The 24,449-nt window shown below is 50.1% G+C and overlaps 1 protein-coding gene and 1 pseudogene across 2 annotated transcripts in view; one reads left to right on the top strand and one right to left on the bottom strand.

Moving 5' to 3' along the window:
* The window catches only part of CCDC127 (coiled-coil domain containing 127), a 110,125-nt gene that overhangs the window by 70,898 nt on the left and 14,778 nt on the right, over positions 1 to 24,449 (top strand). The window lies entirely within an intron of this gene.
* On the bottom strand, positions 12,189 to 13,303 carry LOC144752063 (ankyrin repeat domain-containing protein 54 pseudogene; annotated as a pseudogene).

Below are 24,449 nucleotides of genomic sequence, written 5' to 3'. Positions count from 1 at the left end.
TCAGTACGTTTAAGACGGGTTGCCAACTTTTTGGCCACCCTGCCCGACATGAAGGAACATCTAGACAGAATATATCATTTTATCCGTACAGGAGAAAATCCAGGAAGTATTCACGAAGCTATGGCACACAGGAAAGTCGAGATTCAAAATATGATTTTACAGTTCTTGATTAACTGTTTAATAAGAGAACAAGATTATCCTGATAAAGACCAAGACGAGATGAAAGGCCTGACTAGGTGGAGTGACAATATAGCCGAGGGAAAACACAAGTCACAAGGTAGTATAGAAAGCATGTACAGGAAAATTCGTAAGGAAATTATAAGTATACACCAGAAAGAGGAAGCAAAAAGAGCAACCGAGAAAGAATGACTCTTACAGTGAAGAGGTAGACAGCGAGAATCCCGCCAGAATAGCGTATGTAGGTAGAACTAGATTTTCTGACAGACATTCACGCCTAGATTACAAGAAAGTTTTTCCTCCTCCCGTACCAGAACAGTGTTCTCTAGAACAAGTATTCCAGGCTACCGATAAAATTCTGAAATCACGAATAGGTTATAGTGAGCTTAGTACCATGCATGAGCAGGAACTAGCCCGATCAGCAGTCCGATGGACTAGTGATTCTACCACGTTTCCAGATGAAATAGTGGCCCAAACGTTTCTGAAACTGCCCCCAGCCGAGCAGCGTCTGGTGGGTATGTATATGATCCAGCACCTCATTACCTTGTATGAGGATCAGCATTCTGATCCAGGTCCTCTACATGATGTACTAAACGAGTTACTCCTAAACAGATGGAAAGGTCTAGGTACCAATTTAATTAGTGTCATTTTAGAACAGCGCCACAAATACAGAACGTTCTTGAATCCACATTTTGTTCCTGTTCCACCCCCAGTAAGAAAATCATTCTACATAGACAGACAGAATCCGTTGCGAGAAGTACATCCAGTTAAGGGAGAGGGGGGTGATCTAGAACGAGTATTTGTTTACACCCCTATCACGAAAATAGAACTTCTAGAAATGAAAAAGTTAATACCCTGTCACGATAAAGATCCAGCAGGGTTCCACCGTGAATTAAAGGACATGCTCCGTATGGGAGAATACACGTATCCTGATATCATTAAAATGTTAAAGGTCCTGTTGCCTGCGGGCATATATGAAAAACGTAAAGAAAAAGAATGGGAGGTGGGAGAGAAAAAGATAGATTGGACCGCATTAGAGACTGAAGATAATACACGAGTTCCAGGTACCGGTCTTGGGGAAAAAGCTAAAGCATTGCCCGAATTGTTAATACAAGTCTTGCCAAGATTACTAGCCACGAAAAAGGAAGACTGGGATGCCATCTCAGCCTGTAAACAGAAACAAGACGAAGACACTAGTGATTTTTATTCTAGATTTTAGAAATGTTTCATTATTAATAGTGGTCTGAAAACAAGTAGTGAATCGTATCCACATCTTTTTGTTACCAAACTAGTTGAGAATTCTTTACCACAAGTTAAAAATCGAGTACTGAAAGTCGAAAGTACCTGGCAAGCTAATACTCCGTCACAAATGCTCCAGATGCTCCAGTACCACCAGAACAGAATCAGGGAGGAGCAGGAACATGAAAGGAGACGTATGAAAGACACGAAAATGAAAGTACTAGTTGCACAGTCTGTTCCACAAGACAGTCAGAAGAGGGGTCCGAATCAAGCTAGTCATCCTGCAGCTCCCGTTAAAGGGACATGCAATTACTGTAAACAGCCAGGTCATTATATAAACGAATGTGCAGTTCTGAAACACAACATAGCTACTGGTAAAACGAAAGAGAGACCACGTCCGCCTAGACAAGAACAAGTTTCACAGACTTCCCAGCTACCGCAGAACGCACAACAGACAGTTACAGTACCGCAGCCTATAGCTGCCACACAACACGTTACACAGCAGATGTACCAGTATGCACAGTCAGAGTATCCAGATTATCAGCCGTATTCATGAAACAGCCTAGAGAGGGAGGTTGGCTTGCCTCTCATCGAGATTCCTGTAGATCAAGAGGGTCCCTATGTACATAGTCAAGTATTAGGGAAAGACAGAAAGTTTCTGATTGATACGGGGGCAAGTAGGACTACCATCAGTCATGACGAGGTTCCAGGGGCTCCGCTCTCAGGCTCTAGAAATGTTTCCCTTGGATTTTCAGGAAAGCCTATTGTTAATGAAATATCGAAACCAGTTACTCTAGAAGTTGGTCCATTGTCCCGAACTACAGACTTTTTACTTACGAAATCATGTCCAGAGAATTTACTAGGCATTAAGACTCTGAAAGAATTAGGAGCAGTTATATGCTGCTCCCCAGAAGGGGTGCGACTGTTTTTGCGAGATTTTAAAGGTCATTATGTATTACGTGATTTTGATCCAAGATTATTGAATGTACCTCAGCATTTATGGGCGCAAGGTCCAACTGATGTAGGTTGTATGCACATTACACCCTATCGTGTCACTCTGAAGAAAGGTGTTGTATTACCACGAATCCGACAGTACAAATTGCCACCTGAGGCTGTAGCAGCCTTATCCAAAATTATTGACGAGCTCATTGCTCAAGGAGTAGTTGTAGAAACTGACTCCAATGTATGTAATTTTCCTATCATTCCGATTCTGAAACGTACTGATCCCAATGCACCTCCAGTTTATCGACTAGTGATTGACCTTCGAGAACTTAATAAATGTATCATACCCCAGTACCCAGTGGTTCCAGATATTTCTTCCCTATTGACTGTCATTGATTCCGAAGCTACGTTCTTCACTGTTATTGATCTCAAGAACGCATTCTTTAGTGTCCCCATTCATCCAGACAGCCAGTTTCTTTTCGGATTCTGTTTAAATGGAAGGAGCTATAAATTCACACGAGCTCCTCAAGGTTTCACAGAAAGTCCTAGCATTTATAGTCAAGCACTTAAAAGACAACTAGACAATATTCACATGCCAACTGACACTGCCCTGCTCCAGTATGTCGATGATCTATTGATCACAGCCCGTTCTGAACGTGACTGCGAACGTGCGTCACTTACAGTCTTGTATTTCCTGGCCGAGATGGGGCACAAGGTGTCCCCTTCTAAATTGCAATTCTGTGTCCAGCAAGTGGTCTACCTTGGACACTTACTGTCCAAGTGGGGTAGGCAGTTGACACCTGACCGTATCCAGTTAATAGCACATCTTCCACAGCCCAAGACTCAAAAGGTGGTACAAGCTTTTATCGGCCTCACTTCTTACTGCAGACAATGGATTCCTCAGTACGCATATCTAGCTAAACCACTGATACAGTTAACGACACAGGAGGCAGCCGCATCGACTGTCCTCCCTTGGACCCAAGAACATACACTTGTTTTCAATGAGTTAAAGAAAGCTTTATGCCAAGCACCTGTTCTAGCAACACCGAACTACAGTAAGCCTTTTACACTTTTTGTCACTGAACGTGATGGTACTGCATTATCTGTTCTCACACAAGATCAAGCAGGACAATACAAGCACTGTGCTTATTTTTCTAGCACATTAGATCCAGTAGCCCAGGCTCTGCCTGCGTGCCTCAAGTCAGTTGCAGCCACAGCTCTAGCTATCAGACAAAGTGATTCCATAGTGTTAGGACACTCCCTGACAGTACAACTTCCACACTCCGTGGAAGTTCTTTTAAACCGAACACAGACTCAGCACTTGACTATTGCACGTTTAACAGGATATGAACTGACATTGTTTCAGCCACACATAGAAATCAGACGCTGCAACATTTTAAATCCAGCTACACTGTTACCCTCAGTTACTTCAAATCCTGCCACACATGACTGTGTGGAAGTTGTTAACACCATGACAAAGCCAAGACAAGACTTAACAGACATTGCATTGCCTGACCCCGACCTGACACTTTATGTGGATGGTTCATGTATGAGAACAAGTACAGGAGAACTAGTAGCCGCGTATGCAGTGACTACTGAAACTGATGTTATAGAAACACATCGTATTGACACCCTGTCTGCCCAAGCAGCAGAGCTCGTCGCTCTGACCCAAGCCTGCATACGAGCAAAGAACCTGAAAGTAAATATATACACAGATTCACGTTATGCATTCGGAGTCGTACACGACTTTGGAGTGCTCTGGCAAGAAAGAGGTTTTATGACTTCTCATGGAACCAAGATTCAGCATGGCCCCCTCATTCAAGCTCTGTTAGATGCAATACATTTACCGACAGCTATCGCTATCATGAAGTGCAAGGCACATATGAAAGTCACTGACATTATTTCCCAGGGTAACGACCTGGCAGATCGAACAGCCAAGCTTACAGCTCAGACTCCAGACATTCCAGTTAACACGACACAGACAGACATTCCCGATCAGACTACTTGTATGACAGTTAAGGACCCTACACAAGACGTACTAGATATACAGTCACATGCTACTCCCGACGAAATCAAGAAATGGTCTGAACAAGGAGGGGTCCAGACAGATCAAGGATGGTTGACGAAGGGAAAAGCCACATGGTTTCTCCTCGACTCTATGGTTCAAGTCATTATTAACACTGCACATAGTCCAGCACACTTAGGAGAAAAAGCCATGTTAGACAGTATCCAGAACCTTTGGTTTAACAAGCATTTACGAGCAGCAGCCAAGCAGAAAGTGCGTACCTGCATGATCTGTTGTCAGTTCAATCCAGGTAAAGGTGTCCCGGTGGAAGAAGGTGGATTCCATCCTCCTGACCACCCTTTTGAAGTCCTCCAGATGGATTATATTCAGATGGATCGATGTCGAGGTTTCAAGTATGTCCTCGTAGTTGTATGCGCTTTGTCCAGGTGGACAGAAGCCTATCCAGTCCCAGATTACACTGCTGCGACCACTGCCAGGCAGTTGGTTCGTGAGTTCTTCCCACGCTATGGATTACCGAGGGTCGTGTATTCAGATAACGGCCAGCCATTCTCATCCGAGCTTATGAAACAAGTATCCCTTCTGTTAGGGTACCAGTGGAAGTTCCACTGTGTACGACATCCCGAAGCAGCTGGTCTCGTAGAGAGACATAATCAGACTCTGAAAATCCGCATTGCCAAAGTATGCGCAGAAAAAGGCGTAGATTGGATGGTAGCCCTGCCAGTCGCTCTTTTTTATATGAGAATGGTCGCTCACTCCCGTTCAGGTCTGTCTCCTTATGAGGTAGTGTTTGGTCGTCCCCCAAACATGTGGGGTACACCTAGACCACGTAAAATAACTGATGTTGACAGTAATATGCTGACAGATTACCTGGCTTCCTTGATGTCTGCACTACTCTCTTGTCGTTCACAGGTTGCCGCTGCTTTTCCAGACAACACTCAAGTAAAATCGCACGAGGTCATACCAGGCGACCTCGTTTTGATTCGTAATTTTGATCGTTCAAGTCCGCTGGAGCCCCGTTGGAAAGAACCAAGACTTGTATTGATGACAACAAGGACGGCGGTCAAGATCGAAGGCCGCAAGGGGTGGTTGCACTCCAGTCATGTGAAGCGATTTCATGGACTTCGGCCAAAAACTTTTTTCAAAGACTGCCCCGTTCTCAAGGACTGCCCAGATACTGACTCTAAACTTCCCCTGTTAGAGAAAACTCCGCAGCAGGAGTATAAAGAAAAACTGAGGTCTAGTAAGTCAGCCAGTTTAATTGTCTAAGTCCCTCTCGGGTGAAACGGTTAGACAGGTTCCTGACATGTATGAGATAGACCCACACAGTGAGAGAGTTAGTCAAAATTCTAAGAGAATACGATACTGTAAGAATCTTCGAAGTAGATGCATTGTTACCCTATTTTTCATGTTATTTCTGAGTCTTATGGTTACCTGCATAAGTTATGCCTTACATTTATGTTTTCCAATTATTTCGCATGTACATTTTTCCTCTAATGCTACAGTAGAGCACACTTTTAGTGACCTGCCTCCTCACGAGTTATCTTATCGTCTTGCCATGCGCAATAATACGTTTATCCGAATGTTACACTATTCACACCAGACCAGCAATGCCACTAATTGTTGGGTGTGTGGTCGACTCCCCCCTTTCCAGACACCGAAGGGAGTTCTGCCACTTTTTCCCTATCCGTTTTCACACAATGGTTCGTGTGGAGCATGGTCCACGTTAACGTCATCCTCAAATGATATGTCCCTTCTGAATAGAACATGTTTCCCAGATAAGGAAGGTCTTTCCCATAGAACAGGGTTAGATCTAGAAAATGAAGTATATGATCTAGGTAATTATTCCTCGAATTTCATGGTTTTGAATGTTCAGTCCGAGACTACTCCAGATTTGCCTGCTATTACAGTTCTACCAGTGAAAGGCGAATTATGTGTCAGAAAGAATGGTTCAGTACATGTAGGACACAGTGATTGTACTACTGTGGTCGAGTATAGTGACAGTGGGAAATCTACTTTCAAAGCCTCACGTCATTCGTATTTTGTATGTGGTCAGACCGCATATGTACGTCTGCCCCAAGATTGAGATGGAACATGTTACATTGCCTTCCTACTGCCACCAGTTTTTCTAGCCCCATCCGATTATCACAGAAACACACATCTAGTACACGTCAGACATAGAAGGGAGATCGAGTCCCCAATTGTCGATCAGACTGAAACTGCCTTAGAACAGTATCAAGACTTCAATAAAGGTTTCTTTTTCTTCATAGGTCCTGTCCAGAATAGTAAGCTAATACGTAGGCTAACCAGAACCCTTGAAGCAGTAGTGAATGAGACTACTTCCGCTCTAGGTAACTTAACTGAAGAACAATCTGCTATGAGATTTGTCGTGCTCCAAAATCGTCTCGTCCTTGACGTCATACTGGCCGATAGGGGCGGGGCTTGTAGAGTCATCGGATCCAGTTGCTGCATTTTCATTCCTAATAACGCACCGTCTGTTTATTCAGCTATAACCAGACTTCATAAAATTGCCCATCAGTTACACCAGAATCCAGGCACCTGGACATGGTCCGGTTGGCTCTGGAGTATAATATCTGCCTGGGGATGGAAAGTATTGTCATTCCTGGGTATAGCAGTAATGATCATATTCAGTTGCTGTCTCTGTTTACAATGTGGCCCTGCGATTTGCGGCTTGTGTGCTACCTCTTGTATTCCTAGTCCTAAGTCCCGTTCCAAGACAATTCGAGACGAGCAGATGATGCTATCTGAACAGATCGATGGTATCATGAATATTGATGTTTCCTGATGGAAACGTAGGGCACAAGGAGGGAATGAGGAAAATTGAATTTTGCCTTGTCATGTGTGCCTACGTGTTCCACATCCTATGTTATATGTGCATGATCGATATGCATATGTCCCCCTATGATCGATTAAAGACGCAATTATAGTTGTGTCCAACTTTAGTATGCTAGTATCCAGTTCTCGTGAAAGCAACGAGTATTAGGCCTATGTTGCCAACGTTTTACATTATGCACGTTAATTCATCGAATTGTCCCCGTTTCTAGGCCTCAAAGGGCCTGAGCACCAGATTCAAGCTCCAGTCTCCTGAAACCACTCCGAGGAGCGATGCAGCCCCCACCTGCATCCCTGACCCTTCGCTTACTTCCTGCCGCGCAGCGCAGTGCCCGGCCTGGCTCTGCCTGCCTGTCTGCCAAGAATATGTTATGCCTCTAGTTATCAGTTCAGCTCTCCGTCTTCACATTCCTAAGCTAACGAACCGCATAAACATCTCCAGTTATAGTCTAGTCTTTCTGTCTCCATGCAAGAGAATTACTGAATTAATATCCATAGAAGATTCATAGCACACGCAATACACGAAGAATATATGCATGCACCAGTCTTAGTGTCCAGTAGCCTTTGCTCTGATAAATTTTAGATTCTATCAACATGTACTCCAAACACCAGATACCAGATATGCTATAGGTACATGTCGTCCTGACATCGCAGACTTTAGTCTCCTCTTCTAGTGCAGAAGTCAGAGCCCCCAGTTCTCCCAGTCACACGTCATAGCCCGTTTGCGCGCACCACTAGGTTAAAGGGTCCAGCTGCCCAGGTAGCCCCCTCCATGTATCCACCCACTTTCATGACACTTCTGTGACGTTCTCATCACATGTCTATGTGCACGCCTTCTTTTCACGCCCATGTGTTCTTATCTTACGTTTGTCACTTGTTACGCCTACTGTATGTAATGCAATTATAATGTTTTACTATATATACCATGTACTGTTAATGAGACGTTGCAGCTGCCAGTCCATGCCATTCTATTTCAGGCTGTTCCGATCCTGTCCCTTCCCTTGTGCCTGATTAAAGCCTGTTAGACTCAGATTCCACGGATCTTGCCTCTTATTTATTGAGCTATCTGTTTTCATTAATGTATTCAAAATCAGTACCGGTAATTAATTATTTATTTACCACAAATAATCACTACTCTGCACTCACTACTCTGCACTCACTACTCACTACTCTGCACTCACTACTCTGCACTCACTACTTTGCACTCACTACTCTGCACTCACTACTCTGCACTCACTACTCACTACTCTGCACTCGCTACTCTGCACTCGCTACTCTGCACTCGCTACTCTGCACTCGCTACTCTGCACTCGCTACTCTGCACTCGCTACTCTGCACTCGCTACTCTGCACTCACTACTCTGCACTCACTACTCTGCACTCACTACTCTGCACTCACTACTCGGCACTCACTACTCGGCACTCACTACTCGGCACTCACTACTCGGCACTCACTACTCGGCACTCACTACTCGGCACTCACTACTCGGCACTCACTACTCGGCACTCACTACTCGGCACTCACTACTCGGCACTCACTACTCGGCACTCACTACTCGGCACTCACTACTCGGCACTCACTACTCGGCACTCACTACTCGGCACTCACTACTCGGCACTCACTACTCGGCACTCACTACTCGGCACTCACTACTCGGCACTCACTACTCGGCACTCACTACTCGGCACTCACTACTCGGCACTCACTACTCGGCACTCACTACTCACTACTCTGCACTCACTACTCTGCACTCACTACTCTGCACTCACTACTCTGCACTCACTACTCTGCACTCACTACTCGGCACTCACTACTCGGCACTCACTACTCGGCACTCACTACTCGGCACTCACTACTCGGCACTCACTACTCGGCACTCACTACTCGGCACTCACTACTCGGCACTCACTACTCGGCACTCACTACTCGGCACTCACTACTCGGCACTCACTACTCGGCACTCACTACTCGGCACTCACTACTCGGCACTCACTACTCGGCACTCACTACTCGGCACTCACTACTCGGCACTCACTACTCACTACTCTGCACTCACTACTCTGCACTCACTACTCTGCACTCACTACTCTGCACTCACTACTCTGCACTCACTACTCTGCACTCACTACTCTGCACTCACTACTCGGCACTCACTACTCGGCACTCACTACTCGGCACTCACTACTCGGCACTCACTACTCGGCACTCACTACTCGGCACTCACTACTCGGCACTCACTACTCGGCACTCACTACTCGGCACTCACTACTCGGCACTCACTACTCGGCACTCACTACTCGGCACTCACTACTCGGCACTCACTACTCGGCACTCACTACTCGGCACTCACTACTCGGCACTCACTACTCGGCACTCACTACTCGGCACTCACTACTCGGCACTCACTACTCGGCACTCACTACTCGGCACTCACTACTCGGCACTCACTACTCGGCACTCACTACTCTGCACTCACTACTCTGCACTCACTACTCTGCACTCACTACTCTGCACTCACTACTCTGCACTCACTACTCTGCACTCACTACTCTGCACTCACTACTCGGCACTCACTACTCGGCACTCACTACTCACTACTCGGCACTCACTACTCACTACTCGGCACTCACTATTCACTACTCTGCACTCACTATTCACTACTCGGCACTCACTACTCGGCACTCACTACTCGGCACTCACTACTCACTACTCTGCACTCACTACTCTGCACTCACTACTCTGCACTCACTACTCTGCACTCACTACTCTGCACTCACTACTCTGCACTCACTACTCTGCACTCACTACTCTGCACTCACTACTCGGCACTCACTACTCGGCACTCACTACTCACTACTCTGCACTCACTATTCACTACTCTGCACTCACTATTCACTACTCGGCACTCACTACTCGGCACTCACTACTCGGCACTCACTACTCACTACTCGGCACTCACTACTCACTACTCGGCACTCACTACTCACTACTCGGCACTCACTACTCGGCACTCACTACTCGGCACTCACTACTCGGCACTCACTACTCGGCACTCACTACTCGGCACTCGCTACTCGGCACTCACTACTCGGCACTCACTACTCACTACTCGGCACTCACTACTCGGCACTCACTACTCGGCACTCACTACTCGGCACTCACTACTCTGCACTCACTACTCTGCACTCACTACTCGGCACTCACTACTCGCTACTCGGCACTCGCTACTCGGCACTCGCTACTCGGCACTCGCTACTCGGCACTCGCTACTCGGCACTCGCTACTCGGCACTCGCTACTCGGCACTCGCTACTCGGCACTCGCTACTCGGCACTCGCTACTCGGCACTCGCTACTCGGCACTCGCTACTCGGCACTCGCTACTCGGCACTCGCTACTCGGCACTCGCTACTCGGCACTCGCTACTCGGCACTCACTACTCGGCACTCACTACTCGGCACTCACTACTCGGCACTCACTACTCGGCACTCACTACTCGGCACTCACTACTCGGCACTCACTACTCGGCACTCACTACTCGGCACTCACTACTCGGCACTCACTACTCGGCACTCACTACTCGGCACTCACTACTCGGCACTCACTACTCGGCACTCACTACTCGGCACTCACTACTCGGCACTCACTACTCGGCACTCACTACTCGGCACTCACTACTCACTACTCTGCACCCACTACTCTGCACCCACTACTCACTACTCTGCACCCACTACTCACTACTCTGCACTCACTACTCTGCACTCACTACTCTGCACTCACTACTCTGCACTCACTACTCTGCACTCACTACTCTGCACTCACTACTCTGCACCCACTACTCACTACTCTGCACCCACTACTCACTACTCTGCACCCACTACTCACTACTCTGCACCCACTACTCACTACTCTGCACCCACTACTCACTACTCTGCACCCACTACTCACTACTCTGCACCCACTACTCACTACTCTGCACTCACTACTCTGCACTCACTACTCTGCACTCACTACTCACTACTCTGCACTCACTTCTCTGCATCCACCCCATCGGTATTACAATGAAAGATGTATTTCCACCCTGTTATAGATGTTATGAGTACACTGTTCATGTGCCAACTCCTATAAGATACCTTTTAATATGCGAGAATGTGCTGCATTGCTATATACTTATAAGGTCCCAAAGACGAGACCGATTGCCTTGCAAATGCTTGTTTAACAGTGTCACTGTAAGGTCCACTCACACAATTGTCCACAGGGTTAAGAACTGTCAAATAAAGGCCTTCCTTCTCCCCTATGTCTCGGACAGTTGCAGGGACGCCCACTTTCTCCCAACCACCCCGTCCCATAGTGCTGCATGCCTGTGGAGGTTACTTTGTTATCGAGGGCAGCCTGACCAGGGGGGATAGCTGTCGGTTTCTGTTGGGGATCAGGCGAGATGACTAAAGTCAAAATGACTAAAATTAAGGGCCTTTCTTACAGCACTAATGTCACCTTTTGGTACCATGCGGAAATGATCTTCGACTGAGTAGAAGTCCCTTAGCTCCAAAAGCGATCCGGTTCACATATATACACTTCTCCCTGTGCGGTCAGTTAAAAGGAGGCGAAACAGAACAAAAGGAAAATGATATGTAAAGAACTCAGTCCAACTTCAAAAGTCTTCTGTAGGGTCAGATTACTGCTGATGTCTGTAGACACTGAAATCGCATCAGGAGTTTGGAGCCAGACATGCCAACATGGTAGTTTTGCGTCTCATATGATCAACTTCGATTTGGGGCAACTAAAATTAAAAAAAGCGCACACAACGAACAGTCTGTTTCACCCATGCTCAGCAGTCATGTCCTGCCAAACAATATTGCCAAGTCAAGATGTTAGTCTGTGTGAAGACGACATTCTCATTATTCAATTCTCTGTTCGTCAGTATCCTTTGTGTGAGACCGACTCCATCATCATCGACTACCTGTCCTCCATCTTGTGCACCTGCAGGCTGAGCGAGGTGAAGCTGGCCAGAAGATCTGTCACTTCATCCACCTGTTTCTTGGTGCTGGTGATCTGCAAGCGGGAGCACAGGTCATCCAACTGCTCTTTCTGCTTATGGCGGCCTAGTTTGTCCAGGTATTCACGAAGCATCTGGATGATCTGTCGGACCTCCAGCTGCAGTGCCTCCAGACTCTGGGAGTGTCCCTCTTGCAAGATGTTCAGCTTAGATTTAGCCAAGTGGAGGGGTGTCCGTCCTGCTCGGTCCAAAGCATCCACCCTCGCGCCTCCACGCAGCAGGGTGGTAATGACCGGGACGTGATTGGTGCAGGCAGCCAAATGCAGGGGGGGTGTTACCAAGCCCATCCCTCTGGTTCGGGTCAGCACCATGGTCCAACAGCAGGTGCACGATTCCATCGTTGCCATTACAGGAAGCGAAGTGCAGTGCGGTACGGCCTTTGTCGTCGGCAGCACAAGGATCCACCCCATCCATGAGGAGGTACTGCACAGTTTCTACATCATTGCAGTTTGCTGCTTCACGGAACTTCTTCAGGGCATAGACGTCTTTCCCAAGTGGGCCGATGTACCTCCGCATCCTCTTGCAACTCTTGAGTCTTTGGGCAGCACTCCTCCTCTGTAACCGGTCGTGTCCAGGGTTTTGCTGCCATATGGTGCATGGAGGGCTGGTGGAAATGTCCAGTGTAATACCTGGAGAAGGCAAACTAACACCTCCTCCCGTCCAAGCCATGGGGAACAACCCCCCACCTTCTGCTCCCAGAGAGGCGCCTTCACCCTCAGTGTTCTGAACAGGCCCTGACCAGCCAAGACCTCCACTGTCCATGGGTCTGAAATGCCCAGACATTCTTCCTGCCCCTCCACAATCCAGTCCAGGCCCTAGGGCCCCGCTTTCTGCACCCGAGGATGGGTCACCACCTTGCAGTCCTAGGCTCCCATCCTCTTCCCTCAGCACGGAGACATTTCCGTCCCTGGCCTGCTCCTGACCCCTGTGCATTTCGAGGGTTGAACTCCCTCCTTCCATGTCGTACAAAAAAGCCCCTCAACCAGCACTGCCCCAATTTGCTAATCACTCCCAATATATACACCTTTATCCAAAAGAAGTCACTACCCTGCAAAGACCCTGCCCACAAGTGATCTCCCTCTTAGCACCAACCCTGTTAATAAAGCAAATACTCTTGTTAAATATGGCTTTAGTCTCCTACAGACGTGTCTCAATAAGGCGATTGTAGGAGGAGCGATGGGAAAGCACAGCGATTTGTTTTGAAGAAAAAATAGACTAGAGCCTCCTGTCGCAATCGGGTGTATTCTCGTGAAACGTTCGCTCTCTCGGAGTTTTACTCACTTCCTTTTCGGAGCTCCCTTTTCTGAACAGTGCCTTTTAACCACTGCGCTTCTTGCATCCCTATGCGTAATACACCAGATTTTCCCCTACGCTGGACCTATCTCCCCTCCAATACATCACCCATTGCAATACCCTACACAATGCATCGTCGTCCCAACATTGCGTCAAATTCACTTATCCATGAACATACTACACTGAGTCTCGCTAAGCGTACGGAAAGCGCTATTTAAATAGCGATACATTACAATTTACACAGTGCCTCCCATTCCGTACTTCAGGCCTCTCGCATCATCTACATTCTTCCTGTCATTTTAGTTTCTTCGCCATCCTAGTTTCGAGATGACTGCAATATCTGCGCGCGCATTCCAAAACGAAACCTAGCGTGGGGGTGGGACTTCCGTCTTGTGCGCGAAGCCCGCGCCACCGGAGTTCCTGGTCCGAAGAGCAGTGCGTGACGCGGGGCTCCCATGCCTGAGGGAGAGCCCCACGGAGGCGACAGAACACCGGATTGGCGGTAAGTGGGCCTTGGGGAGCGCTCGTGTGTGTGAGTGTGTGTGTGCGCGTGTGTGTGTGTATGTGTGCAACGGCGGGGGTGTCTCTGTATGTGTGTGCGTGTATGTGCGCTCCTGTGTGTGTGTCTCTGTGTGCGACGGCGGGGGGAGGGGGGAGTGTCTCTGTCTGCGTGTCTGTCTGCGCTCGTGTGTGTGTGGCCGCATGCGTGCAGGGGGAGGTGTGCCTGGGTATGTTTGCGCTTCCCAGGAGACAGCCAGGCCGAGCGCGGCGCGTGCCAGTTTCAAATCGCCTCCAAGGCGATGCGCGCGGCCAGGATTGTCTCCTGGGAAGCACACATGCCGACAAAAGGTTCTCGGCGGAGACGCGCTTCGCGCGGCTAGCCGAGACCTAAAAAACGGTGGTCCCTAATTGTGGACAAGATAAAGTTCAAAAGCAATAATCATACACCTGATAAGTATTTCATGGATATTATGGTGGGATTTCATGGATATTATGGAGAGGAAAAGACGGCGGTTTACAAGCAGCAGGGGTTAATAACTTGAACCTGAGCCTTGCACTGACCTGGGAGGTCACTTTTGGGGGTTGAGGACAGCTGCAGACCGAGCGCTGCTCCTCAGAGAAACCGGACCTTGTTGCCAGCCTGCATTCCGATCACCGAGGCGAGGCGGTAGATCAGAAACTACACTACCCAGCACCCTTAGCGCCCAGGAAGGCGCGCATCCAGCATCCTGCCCCGCCCCCGGAGGTGCGCTTAAGGACAGCGCGAGCCCCGGGGGAGCGGGGAACCTGAGCCTTGCACTGACCTGGGAGGTCACTTTTGGGGGTTGAGGAGAGCTGCAGACCGAGCGCTGCTCCTCAGAGAAACCGGACCTAGTTGCCAGCCTGCATTCCAATCACCGCGGCGAGGCGGTAGATCAGAAACTACACTACCCAGCACCCTTAGCGCCCAGGAGGGCGCGCATCCAGCATCCTGCCCCGCCCCCGGAGGTGCGCTTAAGGACAGCGCGAGCCCCGGGGGAGCGGGGAACCTGAGTCTTGCACTGACCTGGGAGGTCACTTTTGGGGGTTGAGGACAGCTGCAGACCGAGCGCTGCTCCTCAGAGAAACCGGACCTTGTTGCCAGCCTGCATTCCGATCACCGCGGCGAGGCGGTAGATCAGAAACTACACTACCCAGCACCCTTAGCGCCCAGGAAGGCGCGCATCCAGCATCCTGCCCCGCCCCCGGAGGTGCGCTTAAGGACAGCGCGAGCCCCCGCGTCGCGGGACAAGCCCAGGCAAAGGGCGGGCCCTCTGTGGCCCTCAGAGGCACGAATAGGTCGGGTCGGGCCACCCCACTTGACTGCTACGAGGTTGGAGGTATTTTTTATTTTTCTATAAACTCTGACATTGTACTGTGTTACCATCATGTCCATATGGGAGGAGCTGAACGCCCTGTGTGGTACGAAATACTCCCAGATTGTATCTACCCCCCTACAGTGGGTAGACATGCTGATGACTTAAACAACGAAGACAATGAGAATACTGACAAAATGTGCACTAGTCCCTCACCAAAACCCTCCTACCCGTCAATAATACCGCCAACTGAGGAGGCGAACAAAACACCTGTCCCAGTATCACCACTTCAATTGACTCTACTGGCACAGATTGAGCAACTGTTAACAACTGCACTATCACCCCTGATCACTAAAATCAATAATTTGGGAGATAGGCTGACCAGCATCGAAAATAAATTATTAAGGAACCATATCTCAACTGAAACAGCCACACCCATTGACCCAATTCTTCCCAGTAACATTGACAATTTCAAATCTACGACACTTACGACAGCTCGAACTCCTGAACCCCTTATCTCTCTACCTAATTCAAGAGGACGGAACATTATTTCTAACCCCATACATGTACCCCACAGAGCTCCTAGGCTTGTACATAAAAGCAAGAATTGGATCAATTTACCGCCAGAAGCTGCCCCTTACGGGTCTGTTCTTTCTGGGGTCCCTGCACCTAATCAGGGTAAATTTGAAACTCACCAGGACTTGTTAAACAAAACCATCTCCTGGCTTCAACAACACAGACCATTGCAACCTGCTCTAGATGGCGGCATCTTGAGAGTTAGGAGGGTGGGGTGGCTTGGTACGTCACCCAAAGACATCCCGGGCGACCTTGTTCTAATTAAATTCAAGACTTCGAACACTGTCCCCTATTTGCGATCCTCCCAACCTAAAGAGGGAGATGGCCCCATTCGCATCTGGGACTTGTACGATTTTTACCCCGGCCCCCGACCCCATCCGTCCCTAAGGCAAACGACATCGAACCACAATTCTTGGTAAAAGGGGATGTCATGTACCCAGTGCTACCAACACACTACCCCTTTTCCTGATGTTTGCATGCACCTTTTTATATAGCTGAATGGACAAACTAATTTTACTTTGTTTTTAATAGTTGGTTCTTCTTTTTATCTTGCTAATGATTTGTCGAGTCATTTATACATGTTTTGTATTTCTTTGCTGCTTTTATGGTTTCAAACAAAAACCGAATAAAGCTTATTTGATTTGATTTGATTTGAAGTAGTATGTCTTTTGTCCAGCCGGACAAGACATTTATTTTAAATGTTCTAGTTAATAAGATGAGATTTGAGAACCAAATCGATAACAAGTGGGCACAGCCGTGACCCACAACATTCAAGACAAAACAACGAAAAAATGGCCAAAAGGGCAAAGCGAAAATCTGTCTGTATACTTGTGGTCAGTGTTACAGACTCAATTTTTTATATAACCACACCATCGCGTTAAACAATATAGCATTATCATATTGCATATGGGGTTTTTTAGTCGACGACGTTTCAATGCCTTTTTAAATTTGTGACATCAGGACAAGAAATATCATCATTATTGTCTTGTACATCAATTATTAACACTATGCCTATTATTGCATTACTTTACATAAAGGATTAAATGGGAGGCAAAAGGGGAAGGAAAAACAGGAAATGTACATAAATTTAGGCATGTTTGAGACCGCTTTAAGAAAAATTCAAGTGACTTGATAATTACGGCGAGTGAAGAGGTGAAAAATGAAAACTTAAGAAGGATCGGTGGTGTTTAAGTATCCGTGAGGTCAGACGGAGAGAGAAACCACATTTTCCCCAGCTTCCAACGCGATCAGAAAAAGTGTGCTCAAACATTGGCCAGTTCTCAACGCAGGGCAATTGACAATAGACCGCCCTATGTTTGCTTTTAAAAGGGCCAAGAACATTAAAGACCACTTAGTAAGAGCATCCCTACCTCTACAACCCCTAAAAACCACTATAAATGATGCATGGGGTCTCCCACCGTTAACAGGCCATACAAAGTGTGGAAATTGCATTTATTGTGACTCTACCATTGAGGGAATGTCTTTTGAGTATGGTACTATTAAATTTGACCGCAAATATTTTTCCAACTGTAACTCTGCAAATTTGGTGTATGCAATTCTCTGTCCCTGCATGCTTATTTATACAGGGCAGACGAGTCAAAAAGTAAAACTGAGAATCGGCCAACATCGGAGCAGGATCCGGTGTAAAACAGCCAATGCACCACTTGTGGAACATTTCTCCGAAAAAGGCCACAGCGAGGAAGAACTACTTTGGACAGTTGTTTCTATCATCAAACCACCTCCTAGAGGAGCGGACCTCTCTCAATTGCTCAATAAAGAGGAACTCCATTGGATTCTAAAAACCAACAGTATCAGAAAAGGCCTCAACCGCCTTGAAGATTGAACCTCCTTACTGTAATCTCTGTGTTATGTCATTATGTTAATGAATTCCTTTTTTTAAAAAGTCACCTGTTCCCCCTGGTGCATGCTGCACTACTAGTTCTATACAATCACAATGATCTCTTCACCACTCTAAAATGGCCGCCTTACTGTTCCACATTCTCTACTAGACACTAAGTAACAGTAAGTTCCTCATCGGTTTCTACAACCCGCATGGCTTGATTAACCTGCTCCACCGCCCAACTGGCTGATCCCATCGGACTGCCATAGCGCCCCGGCTATCTCGAATAAGTGACTCTCGCCCTTCGAAATCTAATCATGGAGCAATATGGTACGCTGCTCTGCAGGTATCTAACTCTCCTACCCCACCCCCGTTTTTCAGATTGAGCCATCACGCTCGTTTCCTGGCGACTTCATACAACTATCCGTGAAGCCCTGGACTCTATGTGAATGGTAAATATGCCCCATCCCCTCACTCTTGCCCTTCGCCTAATACAGACAAACTGAATTACTAAACTAAGCGGTTTTCTCTCCCCAGACAGCACATCCAGCCACGTTAACTCTTCATTATTCCTGAGCCTGCGAGGAATCCAACATGTAGGTTAATCGGCTGATTCTCCTGCAACCCTTCCACGAGGTTTTCGCGTCCAATGCCAATCCAGACACCTAGTCACATAAATAATTCTTCACGCCATCCACGACCTAACGCCAAATCAGCCACGCATCTGACTTGGTCTTAGACACTTGGCGAGCACTGGTGCACTTCTTCCCACTCGATCACCGGACCGACCGTATAGCCAGAAATCCTTTATTGATTAAAATAATCCTTTTTCATTGGCTGTTAATCTCACTTCCCATTGCTCCCGCAAGAGACCGTGCGCCGTATTTTAATCACTGATTTTTTAAGAATACACTTCTCCTTTTGCCTCCCATTTAATCCTTTATGTAAAGTAATGCGATAATAGGCATAGTGTTAATAATTGATGTACAATACAATATTGATATTTCTTGGCCCGATTATGATGTTACAAATTTAAAAAGGCATCGAAACGTCGTCGACTAAAAAAACCCATATGCGATATGGTAATGCTATATTGTTTAATGCGATGGTGCGGTTATATAAAAAATTGAGTCTGTAACACTGACCAAGTATACAGACAGATTTTCGCTTTGCCCTCTTGGCCATTTCTTCGTTGTTTTGTCTTGAATGTTGTGGGTCACGGCTGTGCCCACTTGTTATCGATTTGGTTCTCAAATCTCGACTTATTAACTAGAACATTTAAAATAAATTTCTTGTCCGGCTGGACAAAAGACATACTACTTATCAGGTGTATGATTATTGCTTTTGAACTTTATCTTGTCCACAATTAGGGACCACTGCTTTTTAAAATGATGGCGCTGCCCAGATTTTTGTGTGCCCTGCAAAACACCCAATTCCCGGTCCCCTCCCACATATTTCAAAGCGATTAACGCTGAGGTCACCACCCTTCTCTGGGACGGAAGGCCCGCTCGCATAGCAATGCATACATTAGTGAGGAGCTGGTACGACGGAGAAATTGCTTTGCCTAATATCAAACTGTACTATTGGGCCTCGCAGCTCATGGTCATTAACCAGTGGCTACACGCTTCTCAGGAAGAGCCAGCCTTCTAATGGACAGGTATGCCTTTCCAGTTGATCACATTATGAGTGTCCTATACAACACCGCACGGGGATCCACCCTTACGAGCCCAACAGGCCACCCGGTCCCGATTATGGCACAGTGCGCTAGAAGCATTGGGATGGGAGGGAGTTTTAACACAGGCTACACCACTCTGGGACACCTGGCGTCTAGGCAACGTACGTCACACTAAGGGATTAAAGCAACAGTGGGACCTCATGGGTATCTCCGCTGCGCTGCGAGGCCTCAGGGCAGTTATGCGCTATACAAATGCAATTTTTCATTTCATTTCATTTCCAAGCTAGGAGACCTGTGGGGAAAAAGGGGAAGTCGTAGCTTTTGCTCACCTAAGGGATACGTACGGTATGGCACTGTTAGACGGGGACCTGGAGGGTCGGCCGAGCAGAGTGATCGCACAGACAGGTAACTTCCCCCCCACAGATGGACACCACACAAAGCTTATGGTAACACCTTTTATAGGCACTTCGGGTAGTAGAGTGGTACGATACAGGGCGATCAGGACACGATGATCCTCTCAATTCTAGTCTCTAGTAAGGGAAGGGGGTAGCGGGACAGTCTTGGTACCCACGGGTACGGGTGTGTAACGGTGATAGCTCACAATCCTCGAGCTCGGTGTTCGGATGGGTCAGACCGCGGCAGCGCCAGCAGGTCCCGAAGAGGTCGTAGGTGGCACGGGCCGCGGCAGCGCCAGCAGGTCCCAACGAGGATGAAGGTTACAACGGGCCGCGGCAGCGCCAGCAGGTCCCACGAGAATGCAGGTTGCAACGGGCCGCGGCAGCGCCAGCAGGTCCCACGAGGATGAAGGTTACAACGGGCCGCGGCAGCGCCAGCAGGTCCCACGAGAATGCAGGTTGCAGAGGGCCGCGGCAGCGCCAGCAGGTCCCACGAGGATGAAGGTTGCAGAGGGCCGCGGCAGCGCCAGCAGGCAGGACAATAGTTCACAAGGCAGGGCTGTGGCAGCGCCAACAGTCCGTCAAGGATGAGTTCGTCGCGGTGTCTCTCGACTCCAGGATACAACTGCCTTCCTGTCCTGGGGCTGCCTCAGTTATAGGTCTGGCGCCCTTTGATGTCCGGACCCTCGCTCTTGGAGGTCGGGAGGTCTGGGATGAGGGAGTCCAGACACCCAGCAGGGGGGTGGAGCCAGCGCCCGAGGAGGCTGGCGGTGCTCGGCACCTGGCGGGGGAGAGCCGTCGACACTTCGTACTCCCATTGACCTGCCAAGTGGGCCGTTCACCTCCTGGGTGGAGGGTGGTGCCGGGATGTCGGGGCCTGGCCAGGCCCAGGGTTGGGGTCGGGCTGAGGCCGCGCGGTGCCGTGTCCAAGATGGCGGCTGGGCCGGGCAATGGTGCTGACGGTGGCCCGGGCCCTGTCCTGCGGGGAGGGAGCGAGCCCTTCATGTGGCCTGTCCAACATGCGTCCCCCCCAGCTGAAGGCGGGGAGAGTCACCCATCTTCTTGGGGACTCTCCTCGTCGAGGCGGAAAAAGCGGGACAGGCCATCCGCGTTGGCGTGGTCCTGGCCGGGTCGATGTTCCACAGTGAAGTCCATCCCCTGCAGGGAGATGGACCAACGTAGTAGTTTCGGGTTTTCCCCCCGCATCTGCATGAGCCATTGCAGGGGTCGATGATCGGTCTGGACCCGGAAGTGGGTGCCGAAGAGATAAGGCCGGAGCTTTTTGAGGGCCCACACCACGGCGAAGGCCTCCCTCTCGATGGTGCTCCAGCGTCGTTCTCGGGCCAGGAGCCGTCTGCTGATGAAAGCCACTGGCTGGTCAAGTCCTTCGGGGTTCAGCTGGGAAAGGACTGCCCCAACGCCATGGTCGGAGGCATCTGTTTGGACGATAAATTCCCGACTGTAGTCGGGGGCCTGGAGCACCGGGGCGGAGCACGTGGCGGCCTTCAACTTCTCGAAGGCCGCTTGGCAGTCTGGGGTCCAGTTGACCTTCGTTGGTTGGTTTTTGGAGGTGAGTTCCGTGAGGGGCCCTACGATGCTGCCATAGTCCCTCACGAACCGTCGGTAGTAGCCCGTGAGTCCCAAGAAGGCGCGGACCTCGGTCTGGGTGATGGGGGACTGCCACGACTGGATGGCCGCGATCTTGAGTTGCAGAGGGGCCACCAGACCGCTTCCCACCTGGTGCCCGAGATAGGTCACGGACCCCTGGCCAATTTGGCATTTGCTGGCCTTGATCGTGAGGCCAGCTCGTTGGAGGGCCTGTAGCACCTCTCGGAGGTGGTGGAGGTGGTCGGACCAGTGGTGGCTGTACACAGCGATATCGTCCAGGTAGGCGGCGCTGAATCCTTCGAGTCCTGCCAGGACCTGGTTTACTAGCCGCTGAAAGGTTGCTGGGGCATTCTTCATGCCGAATGGCATGACCTTGAAGTGATAGTGGCCATCCGGGGTAGAGAATGCCGATCGTTCTTGGGCCCGGGGTGTGAGACCGATCTGCCAGTAGCCCGCTGTCAGGTCGAAGATGCTGAGGTAGCGGGCAGCTCCCATGCGGTCGATTAGTTCATCTGCTCGGGGGATGGGGTGTGCGTCTGTTCTGGTGACCGCATTCAAGCCCCGGTAGTCGACGCAGAACCGGAGCTCCGGCGTGGTGCCGGGGGCGGCCGCTTTGGGGACCAGTACCACTGGGCTGGCCCAGGGGCTGTCTGAGGGCTCGATGATCCCGAGGGTGAGCATCTTGGCCACCTCCTCTTGGATGCAGGCCCGTACCCGATCTGGTACGCGGTAGGCCCGATGGCGGATAGGGGGACTGTCTCCCGTGTCCACGTCGGGTACGCACCAGGGGGTGACCCCCGGGGTGAGGGAGAACAGGGTGGAGAACTGTAGCAGGAGGACTCGGCAGCCTTGGCGCTGTTCCAGGGTGAGGGCCTCCGAGAGTCGGACCCCGTCCACGGAGCCGTCCTTCTCCCGTGACCGTAGGAGGTCCGGGAGGGGTTCGGAGTCCTCCTCGGTTCCATTGTCGGTTGCCATCAGGAGGCTGAGTTCGGAGCGTACAAAGTGGGGTTTCAGTCTATTAGCGTGGAGGACCCGGAGAGGGTTTCGGGAAGATTCCATATCGATGAGATAGGTGACAGGGCTCTTGCGCTCGATTACTTTGAAGGGCCCCGTCCATTTGTCTTGCAGGGCGCATGGTTCGGTGGGAGACATTACCCACACTTGTTGACCGGGTTCAAATTCGATGGAGGATGCATTTCTATCGTACCATCTTTTCATGTCCTCCTGACTGGCCTCCAGGTTTGCCTTTGCCATCTCTCTGAACCTTCTGGTCTGGTTGCGGAGGGTTAGGAGGTACTTGAAAACATCTGGAGGGTTCTTTAGAGGGGGCATTTCCCAGCCTTCTTTGACTAGGCTGAGCGGGCCTCGCACCGGGTGTCCATACAAGAGTTCGAAAGGGCTGAAGCCGAGGGACTTCTGGGGGACTTCTCGGTAGGCAAAGAGAAGGCACGGTAGTAGCACATCCCACTGGCGACGGAGGGGCTCTTCCAACCCCCCAATCATCCCTTTGAGCGTGCGGTTGAACCGCTTACCAGTCCGTTCCCTTGAGGGTGATAGGGGGTCGTGAATCGGTAGGTGACCCCACACTGTTGCCAGAGGGACTTCATGTATTTTGATATAAAGTTCGTACCCCTGTCGCTGACGACTTCTCGGGGGAAGCCCACTCGAGAGAAGATCCCCATCAAGGCTCGACCCACTACTGGGGCTGTTATCGTACGAAGGGGGACCGCCTCAGGATAGCGGGTAGCGTGATCCACCAGGACCAGGATGAAGCGATGTCCCTGTGCTGTTCGGGGGTCCAGGGGCCCCACAATGTCTATTCCCACCCTTTCGAACGGGGTGGTCACCACGGGGAATGGTTGTAGGGGTGCCTTGAGTTTGCGGCCGCTCTTCCCACTGGCCTGGCAGGTCGGGCAGGACCGGCAATGGTTGGATACATCGTTCCTCATTTTGGGCCAAAAAAAGTGAGTCACCAGGCGGTGGTAGGTCTTGTCTTGGCCCAGGTGCCCGGCCAGGGGGACATCGTGGGCTAGGTTCAACAGGAAGTCTCTGAAGTGGAGGGGCGCCACCAGCACTCGCCCGGCCCCCAGTTCTGCGATTTTCTGTTCGCTGTACAAGAGATCATTGTCCCAATAAACCCAGTGGGCCCCGGTGGTGTCTCCTTGGCTCTGGGCGAGCGCTTGCTGTCGCAATCCCTCGAGGGAGGGGCAGGTCTTTTGCTCCTGTCGGAATTGTTCCTGGGTGGGCCCCCCTTCTTGACGCCACTGAGCCAGGTCGGGAAGCTCGGGGGGCTGTGTGGACCCCTCTGGGGTGGGGTCCGGGTGGTCAGTCTGGGGGAAGTCTTCTTCTGGAGTGATCGAGGGCGGAGGCGCTGCCCATTCTGGTTCTTCTGGTCTAGGGATGGTGCGGGTGGCCATGGACCGGGTGGTTACGCATGCCCAGTCCGGGAGACCCAACATCCCCAGATGCTCTCTTCTTTCCACGGCGGCCCACGGGGAGCTCTCGAGATCGTTCCCCAGGAGGCAGTCTACGGGGGCATCGTCACGGACAGTTACTTTCAGCATGCCGGACACTCCTCCCCATTCGAAGGGGACGCAGGCCATCCGACACAGGCTCTCCGAGTTGTCTGCCGATCTGACGGGGCAAAGTACGTTTGGTAGGATTTGTTCTGGGGTCACCAGGTGACAGCGGACGGCCGTCACACTGGCCCCGGTGTCACGCAGGGCCTCGGCCTTGCGCCCATTGATGCTCACCCATTGGCTGTACTTCCGAGTGTTGGCGGGCAGGGGAGTCCGCGGGACCATGTCTCTTCCTCCCAGGCATGCCAGGGTCATGGCGGCGGGTTCCCACTCGAACTGCTCCGACTCATAGGTCTCCGTGTCTTCGGAGATTTGTTCTTCTCCCAGGGCGGCGGCCGCCATCTGGCGGGGCCCGGGGAC

This window comes from Lissotriton helveticus, chromosome 4_2 (assembly GCF_964261635.1).
Source record: "Lissotriton helveticus chromosome 4_2, aLisHel1.1, whole genome shotgun sequence".
Taxonomy (NCBI): domain Eukaryota; kingdom Metazoa; phylum Chordata; class Amphibia; order Caudata; family Salamandridae; genus Lissotriton; species Lissotriton helveticus.
Note: the sequence above shows the minus strand (reverse complement) of the source record. Positions and strands in the feature narration are given on the sequence as shown.